Consider the following 9,676-nt stretch of genomic DNA (forward strand, 5'->3'; position numbering starts at 1 on the left):
CCTTTGGGTTGCGGAGGAAAGTCAGACAGCTGAAAATGCAGGTCGCTACTTGCGGTTCAACAGCCTCTGCTATCTCTGAATGTAAGTCTTTCATTATAAACGCATAGAGTGTGTTGCACATGTGGCAGTGATATCGCCCAACAAATGTTAAAATTTGTCTTTAAATCCCGGGCAGCCTATCAAACCCAGTTGCACAATAAAATTGAAGAGCTGGTGGGGAGGTTTAATGGAGATACATTACTAAGTAAGTTAACCAGATTAAAACCATTTTTTAAAATTCATGCTCAGTACATGTCACCGTTTCTTTAGTTTCTTCATCAGTGGATAATGCAGTAATATTTTTATCCTAGTCCTGAAAACCATTATACTGACCAGGGAGGTGAACACATTAGAGAAAAGGATCAAGGCCTCTAATTTTACTGAAGCAAACACTCCTCAGAGTGTCCTCAGAGGTGAGTGTAGTTTCATTGCTGTTCCTTAGATTTGATGGCAAAGTCGCTTAAATTTAACACTCCAGTCTTCTTGTTCTTCTTGAATATTTTTTAAGCTAAATTTCTAAAGATTGAAAATTTCTCACTCCTAACTTGTGACTTGTAGAGCTACGGCGTGAGCTGCAAGGGAAGATCGCTGAACTCAATGCCATTTGGCAGCAACTTGAAAGAAGTGACACAAAATTAGCACCAAGTAAGGATATTGTTAAAGATTATCTTATGGAGCAGATGAGCACACAGACAAACTTGTCCCTCATTAAATTCATGCACTGAGGGATGGATGGGATTTGATGGTTATTTTTATGTGCTCAGTTCGTCAGATCATCTCTCTGCAAAATGAGATGTGGGATTTAGAGCAGGAAGCTGCGAGAGGAGGAGAAGCCAGCGATCTGCTCTTTGGGAGACTTAGAGGTAAAAGTTGTCTACATCACTGACATGTTTACATGTTAAAAAAAAATATATAAAAATAAATACATTTAAACGCCAATCGGTACAAATTTGGTCTTGTATAACTTTTTAAAGAAGAAATGAAGTTCTGCTGTTGCACTCAGTGGTTCTGCTGACTCAGCCTTACTTACGTTGGCCTGGTTTGATAACTGACTTATGGTGGCTAATGTTTGCAAACATAAGGCAAATGCTGCTGTGCAAAGCTCACTACTGTGTCAGTTTGCTGACTTTACTCAGATTGCAGTACTAACTTAGCTTAGCATTAACGTTAAACAAGGCCGGTAAGTTTTTCTTAGCTTTAATAGTAGCATATTAGCATACAGCAAGTTGCTATTGTGACTTCAGTTGCAGTTGGGCTTGAAATGATTTCATGTTATATTTACTTACTGTTTAGCAGCAATGTTTTCTATGGATCTATATGTTTCAATGAATGGTTCTCTCACTTTGACTTCATGTGCTCTTAAAGAACAACTGGACAGTGAGCTGAGGAAAGTGCAACAAACAGGAGGAGTCAACTCAGCTAGTCAGTACATTTATCCACATCTGTTCTTATTGCCTTCACAATTTACAATAGCAATAAATCAGGGTCTAACATGTGCTGACACATATCCTTTGACGTATCTCGCAGTGCTGGGTCTGATGTTTGTGAACAGTAAAATTGATTTGATACAGTCGCTCATTGGTATCTACACACAGAAGTCCAGCGGTGGGGGTAATGGTGAGTCACTAAACGCTTCATTCCGTTTCATCTCTTACGAGACGCCATCATTTTCCTGACGTGCACGATGGTGGCATTCTTGTTTTGACTTTTTGTTTGCTTGTTTTTCTTTAACAGATTACGAGAGGCAATTTAATCAGAAGGCAGACCTTCTTAAAAAGAAGATTATGCTCTTGAAAGATAATGACCAGAACTCAGATCTTAGTAAGCACACAGTTCAGAGAGATTTGTTTCCTTTTAGTTGTGACTGCTGCATAATTGATTAATTTTTTTCTTCTCCAGCAAAGGAAATTTTGATTTTGCAGGCCGAGGTAGAAAATTTACGGCATTTAATTTCAACTGCCCATAGCACAGCTACTTCCAAACTTGCAGGTGAGTGATCCTGGAGCTCTATCAGTCTTGATTTACCTAAATTAATTGAATAAAAATATCACAGTTTTGCAGATTTAATGTGATATTATGAAATAATAAACTTTAAGTAATAGTTTTCAATTATTATATCACATGATTATAATGATTATAGGTACTCTACAGCAAAGATATTTAAGCATAATTGTTTTCATCATAGTGCTGAGAGTTATGTTGGAGGCGGAAGAGAAGCAGCAAACAAACTTACAGAAGCAGCTCCAGGAAATAGATGTGGGCCAGACAATACTGAGTAAGTATCAGTGAGAAACAGGTGCATTGTTCTCTGCATTGAACTAAAGCTTAACATTAAGCAATGATCACATATTCATTCCAACCCTTAAAGTGTGTTTCCATCCCAACTTCATCCTTTTTTAATATTATATCTTTGCTATACATTGAAGTTTTCATCTTTTATTTTGACCAGTCATGAATATTATCAATGCGATGAGAGATATGAGACAACTGCAGAATGATGAGCAACAGCAGACATCAAGTCAAATCAACAGTGAGTCCAAATTCATGCAAAAACAGACACTATCACTGTATAGCCACTTTCCACAAAGACTACTCATGAATATTTGCCAAATTACCTTGGAAATACATGTCTTCCTATGATATGGCACAATCATGTTGGCAAGACACCTTGTTCTGTCACTGCCTCTTACACATTAAAGGTATTATATGTGGGACTGACTGTAAATGGTATTGTTTTTAGGTATTCAGGCTCTGCTTCGAGCCAAAGAAAAGAAATATGCCAAAGCTCAGGATGACATAAAGGGTGAGTCCGGTTTACCCTTCAAGTAAACTCTACTACCAATATTTTTTTTTTTTTTTTTTTGGGGGGGGGGGGGGGGGGGGGTTTCATAGCAGAGTGGTTCATGTGATAGCTTTGATGATCTGATTCTCTCCTTCCACATGACAGAGCTGAAGCGGCAGCTGCAGTTAAAGAACGAAGAGTGCTCTGGATTTGAGCGAGAGTATTCACGTAAGCTATAGAATACCAGCCCGATTAAAGGCCCCGATGCTTCATGTGTTAGTTTCAGGTCTGATTTATTTCATGTCTGTTTCCATCAGAGGTGAAGACTGAGCTTGAGGAGAAAATGGCAGAGCTCAACAGAACGGCAGACTCCAAAGCAGCACTTGGTGAGTAAAATCTCTCCAGTTGACCTAAACACTCCCCTCTGCTCAGTTCTTCATTGGATAGTTTGTGAGTTAAAAACATTGTGGGGATTTTTATGCCATTTTTGTTTGAGTTAGTTCTGAATGTGATAAACCTGCATGATGAGCTGAGGACTCTGAGGAATCTGATCTCAATAACACGAGAGCCACAGAACAGAACAGGTGAGTAGCACACTGAACATTTGACTGCAGAGCTACGTATCTGTTTTAGGTTTGTATTTTGAAATGGGTTATCAATTATATTTGCTTTTCTTTGTCACCTCACAGACCTGCTGAGGGAACTGGAGGCCAAGCAAATTGAACTTCACTCAAAGTATGCAGACATACAGAAGCTCATTGCCAACCCCCAAATAGGTGAGTTCATTGATTTCAACCTCTGACGATGAGAGTCACTTTTCTCAAGGCAAACTCATTTCGACTTTATTTGGCATAAGTGAGTCTTAACATTGGGGTGTGGACCACAAATGGGGTGGATTGTTGGTCTCAGATTGAACCATGGCCGGTGTGACAGTGCAAACTAAATATAGCCGCTGCACACGGTTTAAAAATCGGACACACTGTTTCCTGACTGTCATAGACATAACACTAGTAAGTAAGTACATCAAGAAAAATGTGAATTAAAACTCCAACAGGGGTCAAGAGAAGCTTTGTGTCATATCATTGACTTTTTTGTAGTTTCTAAAGTTGCATTTCTATGCAGATTGAGGGTATAAACAGTTTTATGTAGTAGTAGTTGTTTGAAGGAAACAGGCTCATGACTAATCAGACTGATAATGGCTGCCAGTCTGGCACCAAAAGCTACACAGCTGTGAGAGAGTGGACGCTTTTGGTATTAATGTGTTAAACTGGTGAGAATCATTGATCAAAACATATAAGCCCCCTCATCTTATGCCTGTGTGTTACAGTTTTAAAAATCATTAAGCTGCAGAATGAAATCTGGGACCTTCAGAATAAAGGTTCCAATGGGACTGTGAGTAACCGTCTAAAAGGTTAGTTGGTATTCAGATGGCATCATAAAGATTTAGAATAAAGTTATTTGACAGTCAAATCAGAAAAGTGTACATTTTAAGAATAGTAAGCTTACTTCTTTTTTCCTTAGAGTTGCAATCTGAGGTGGATGGTCTTATTACTGAACTGGATGACAAAGGCAATGAAAACACAAAACTAGGTGAGTCCAAAATGTGAAAGATTTTTTCTCTCTTTTCACACACTCTTTTCTTTCCTGCACTTAATTAAGTCCTTCCCTCTCTGTTGTGTTTTGCGTAAGTGCTGAAAATCGTGACACTGCAGAATCTGGTGGCACAGCTACAGAAACAGCTGTCAGAGGTCCAGCAGTCACAAACTGCTCAGGTGACCCGTGAGTATCTCCAACATCTTTGCTAATCTCAGCATCTATTTTCACTTCAAGGATTGCAGTTGTTATTTGATTGCAGTGCTGAAACTTCTACATTTCTGACTTGTCTCAGAGCTCAGAAACGATCTTACGAACAAGAAGAATGAACTCCAGCACACCATCAATGAGCTCCACGAGAAGAATCAGACAAATACCAGGCTGAGTAAGTAAGGAGGGGACATGGTGTCTACATTCATTATCCAAGAGAGAGTCCATTTGTGTTAATGAATTCACATGCACTATTGTGTATTGTGCCAAATAAGAGAGAGAAGTGAGAGATGTGAGAGTCTTTGACAAACAGTGTAATAGACTGTATTGTGATTGGGCAATGCCATTTGGAGAGGGTGGGGCTGTAGGTTATGGGAAACCATCCCTGAGGCCGAGACAGTTCGGCTGGTTGTGCTAATGTAAAAGAAAGGGGGATGATTGGACGTGATGAGCTCACCCTGGTTCTGCATAAGAACACTGCAGGTGGATGGGGAGGAGGAAAGTCACAGCAACTCAGAACAAAAGGAGAACAGATTTCAAAGTTTGAGAGTGACAATGAGATGTGGTTGAGACTGTTGTGAAATCCGATTGGCTGGTGATCACCTGAAGTCAGATGATTACAAATCAGGGGTGGAAGAAGGAGAAAAGAAGAAAACTGGGAATGGAAGAGGAATGAAGATAGTTGTGAACTAAGCTTCTTGGTCTAAATGTCTCTATGTAATCTGATATCTGTTTTTCACAGCTCTGACAGTAACTAATCTGCAAAACGAACTCAGGAACCTCGAGAATGAATATCGCAATGGTAACGCTAAGTCTTTAACAGTGTTTAATTTTCATCAATCATGGCTGAACTCACCAAACAACATTTAACTCTGATAACATTGAGCAACTCTTCCAGAGCTAAGGAATCATGTGCATGAAAGCCAGACGGCACGATCTCGAGATCGGGCTGAAATCAAAAGTAAGTGCCAAACGTAGAATATTTTTGTCACTGGGAAAAGAAAAAAAACCTTGAATAATTTTATATCACATTGTTTTAAATCAGCCCTGAATAATCTGCTCCAAGCTGAAGAAAGAGCTCATTCCTTTACTAAGGCTCATGTCAGAGGTGAGTTGAATTTTCCTAAATGAGAGTGTCATAATTAAGACTCCTCTGAAGGGAGACCTTTGGTGACCTGCCATTCTCCTCTCATTCAACAGATCTGGAGAAGAAACTTAAGTCAAAGATTGATGAATGCTCTGGACTTGAGGAAAGATATTCCCGTAAGCTGTAGAACATTGGTTTAATAAAAGCCTTCATGTGTTAGTATCTGGTCTGATTTATTTCATGTCTGTTTCCATCAGAGGTGAAGACTGAGCTTGAGGAGAAAATGGCAGAGCTCAACAGAACGGGAGACTCCAAAGCAGCACTTGGTGAGTAAAATCTCTCCAGTTGACCTAAACACTCCCCTTTGCTCGGTTCTTCATTGGATAGTTTGTGAGTTAAAAACATTGTGGGGATTTTTATGCCATTTTTGTTTGAGTTAGTTCTGAATGTGATAAACCTGCATGATGAGCTGAGGACTCTGAGGAATCTGATCTCAATAACACGAGAGCCACAGAACAGAACAGGTGAGTAGCACACTGAACATTTGACTGCAGAGCTACGTATCTGTTTTAGGTTTGTATTGTGAAATGGGTTATCAATTATATTTGCTTTTCTTTGTCACCTCACAGACCTGCTGAGGGAACTGGAGGCCAAGCAAATTGAACTTCACTCAAAGTATGCAGACATACAGAAGCTCATTGCCAACCCCCAAATAGGTGAGTTCATTGATTTCAACCTCTGACGACGAGAGTCACTTTTCTCAAGGCAAACTCATTTCGACTTTATTTGGCATAAGTGAGTCTTAACATTGGGGTGTGGACCACAAATGGGGTGGATTGTAGGTCTCAGATTAAACCATGGCTGGTGTGACAGTGCAAACTAAATATAGCCGCTGCACACGGTTTAAAAATCGGACACACTGTTTCCTGACTGTCATAGACATAACACTAGTAAGTAAGTACATCAAGAAAAATGTGAATTAAAACTCCAACAGGGGTCAAGAGAAGCTTTGTGTCATATCATTGACTTTTTTGTAGTTTCTAAAGTTGCATTTCTATGCAGATTGAGGGTATAAACAGTTTTATGTAGTAGCAGTTGTTTGAAGGAAACAGGCTCATGACTAATCAGACTGATAATGGCTGCCAGTCTGGCACCAAAAGCTACACAGCTGTGAGAGAGTGGACGCTTTTGGTATTAATGTGTTAAACTGGTGAGAATCATTGATCAAAACATATAAGCCCCCTCATCTTATGCCTGTGTGTTACAGTTTTAAAAATCATTAAGCTGCAGAATGAAATCTGGGACCTTCAGAATAAAGGTTCCAATGGGACTGTGAGTAACCGTCTAAAAGGTTAGTTGGTATTCAGATGGCATCATAAAGATTTAGAATAAAGTTATTTGACAGTCAAATCAGAAAAGTGTACATTTTAAGAATAGTAAGCTTACTTCTTTTTTCCTTAGAGTTGCAATCTGAGGTGGATGGTCTTATTACTGAACTGGATGACAAAGGCAATGAAAACACAAAACTAGGTGAGTCCAAAATGTGAAAGATTTTTTCTCTCTTTTCACACACTCTTTTCTTTCCTGCACTTAATTAAGTCCTTCCCTCTCTGTTGTGTTTTGCGTAAGTGCTGAAAATCGTGACACTGCAGAATCTGGTGGCACAGCTACAGAAACAGCTGTCAGAGGTCCAGCAGTCACAAACTGCTCAGGTGACCCGTGAGTATCTCCAACATCTTTGCAAATCTCAGCATCTATTTTCACTTCAAGGACTGCAGTTGTTATTTGATTGCAGTGCTGAAACTTCTACATTTCTGACTTGTCTCAGAGCTCAGAAACGATCTTACGAACAAGAAGAATGAACTCCAGCACACCATCAATGAGCTCCACGAGAAGAATCAGACAAATACCAGGCTGAGTAAGTAAGGAGGGGACATGGTGTCTACATTCATTATCCAAGAGAGAGTCCATTTGTGTTAATGAATTCACATGCACTATTGTGTATTGTGCCAAATAAGAGAGAGAGAGAAGTGAGAGATGTGAGAGTCTTTGACAAACAGTGTAATAGACTGTATTGTGATTGGGCAATGCCATTTGGAGAGGGTGGGGCTGTAGGTTATGGGAAACCATCCCTGAGGCCGAGACAGTTCGGCTGGTTGTGCTAATGTAAAAGAAAGGGGGATGATTGGACGTGATGAGCTCACCCTGGTTCTGCATAAGAACACTGCAGGTGGATGGGGAGGAGGAAAGTCACAGCAAATCAGAACAAAAGGAGAACAGATTTCAAAGTTTGAGAGTGACAATGAGATGTGGTTGAGACTGTTGTGAAATCCGATTGGCTGGTGAAGTCACCTGAAGTCAGCTGATTACAAATCAGGGGTGGAAGAAGGAGAAAAGAAGAAAACTGGGAATGGAAGAGGAATGAAGATAGTTGTGAACTAAGCTTCTTGGTCTAAATGTCTCTATGTAATCTGATATCTGTTTTTCACAGCTCTGACAGTAACTAATCTGCAAAACGAACTCAGGAACCTCGAGAATGAATATCGCAATGGTAACGCTAAGTCTTTAACAGTGTCTAATTTTCATCAATCATGGCTGAACTCACCAAACAACATTTAACTCTGATAACATTGAGCAACTCTTCCAGAGCTAAGGAATCATGTGCATGAAAGCCAGACGGCACGATCTCGAGATCGGGCTGAAATCAAAAGTAAGTGCCAAACGTAGAATATTTTTGTCACTGGGAAAAGAAAAAAAACCTTGAATAATTTTATATCACATTGTTTTAAATCAGCCCTGAATAATCTGCTCCAAGCTGAAGAAAGAGCTCATTCCTTTACTAAGGCTCATGTCAGAGGTGAGTTGAATTTTCCTAAATGAGAGTGTCATAATTAAGACTCCTCTGAAGGGAGACCTTTGGTGACCTGCCATTCTCCTCTCATTCAACAGATCTGGAGAAGAAACTTAAGTCAAAGATTGATGAATGCTCTGGACTTGAGGAAAGATATTCCCGTAAGCTGTAGAACATTGGTTTAATAAAAGCCTTCATGTGTTAGTTTCAGGTCTGATTTATTTCATGTCTGTTTCCATCAGAGGTGAAGACTGAGCTTGAGGAGAAAATGGCAGAGCTCAACAGAACGGCAGACTCCAAAGCAGCGCTTGGTGAGTAAAATCTCTCCTGATTATATCAACAGTCTCCTCTGCTTGGTTTCTCATCTGATGGTTTGTTTCAAAGTTAAAGACTTTTTTTCTCTGTTTTTCTGGGCCAGTTCTGAACGTGATAAACCTGCATGATGAGGTTAAGGCTCTGAAGCATCTGATCTCATCTTCAGAAGACGAAGAAAGGATTGCAGGTAGACAACAGTGGTTGCAGCCAGCATTTGAGATGACAACTATTGATGAAGCAATTACTTTAACATTGTAAACATTCTTTTAATTTTTATGTAGATTTACAGGTGCAAAAACATTTTTTTCACTTTTGCCAATTGTATTTGTTACAGTATCTTGAATTAACATGCCTATTAGTATCAGCTGTGTTGATATCTTTCTGCTGCAAATGTGTGCTTCTTGTTGTCCCCTCACAGACCTGCACAGACAGCTGGAGGAGAAACAAGATGAACTGAACTCCAAGAATGCAGACATAGAGAGACTGATCGCCAACCCCCAAACAAGTAAGCACACTGCATCTGCATCTGGAGTTAAACTTTAACTCTGTTGGCTCTGTCACCACCTAAAATATCATTTTTATTTTGAACTTTTTTTAATTGGATTTTCAATAAGCATGTGCAGTAAAGGCAATAATGTCCTTGTCAAGATATAGTCTGTGTTTGGCACATGTAAACTAGTGGAGCAGGCATGAGACACCTCTCAAGCAACCGCTCAGTGTGACGCCGGTGCCATAGCAACCATTCAAATTTAATTTTTACATTCTGAGGCTACTTTTACACAATTCAAAATATGAATTC

General features: G+C 39.7%; 1 long non-coding RNA gene across 1 annotated transcript; it reads left to right on the forward strand.

The window, feature by feature from the left end:
• The first annotated feature begins 6,199 nt into the window (after positions 1-6,199).
• On the forward strand, positions 6,200-7,062 carry LOC115058344 (uncharacterized). Its single transcript, XR_003842051.1, has 3 exons — positions 6,200-6,235; positions 6,341-6,427; positions 6,979-7,062. It is a non-coding gene; the product is annotated as an uncharacterized LOC115058344 (long non-coding RNA).
• Positions 7,063-9,676: the final 2,614 nt, after the last annotated feature.

This window comes from Echeneis naucrates, chromosome 17 (assembly GCF_900963305.1).
Source record: "Echeneis naucrates chromosome 17, fEcheNa1.1, whole genome shotgun sequence".
In the NCBI taxonomy this organism is placed as follows: Eukaryota; Metazoa; Chordata; class Actinopteri; order Carangiformes; family Echeneidae; genus Echeneis; species Echeneis naucrates.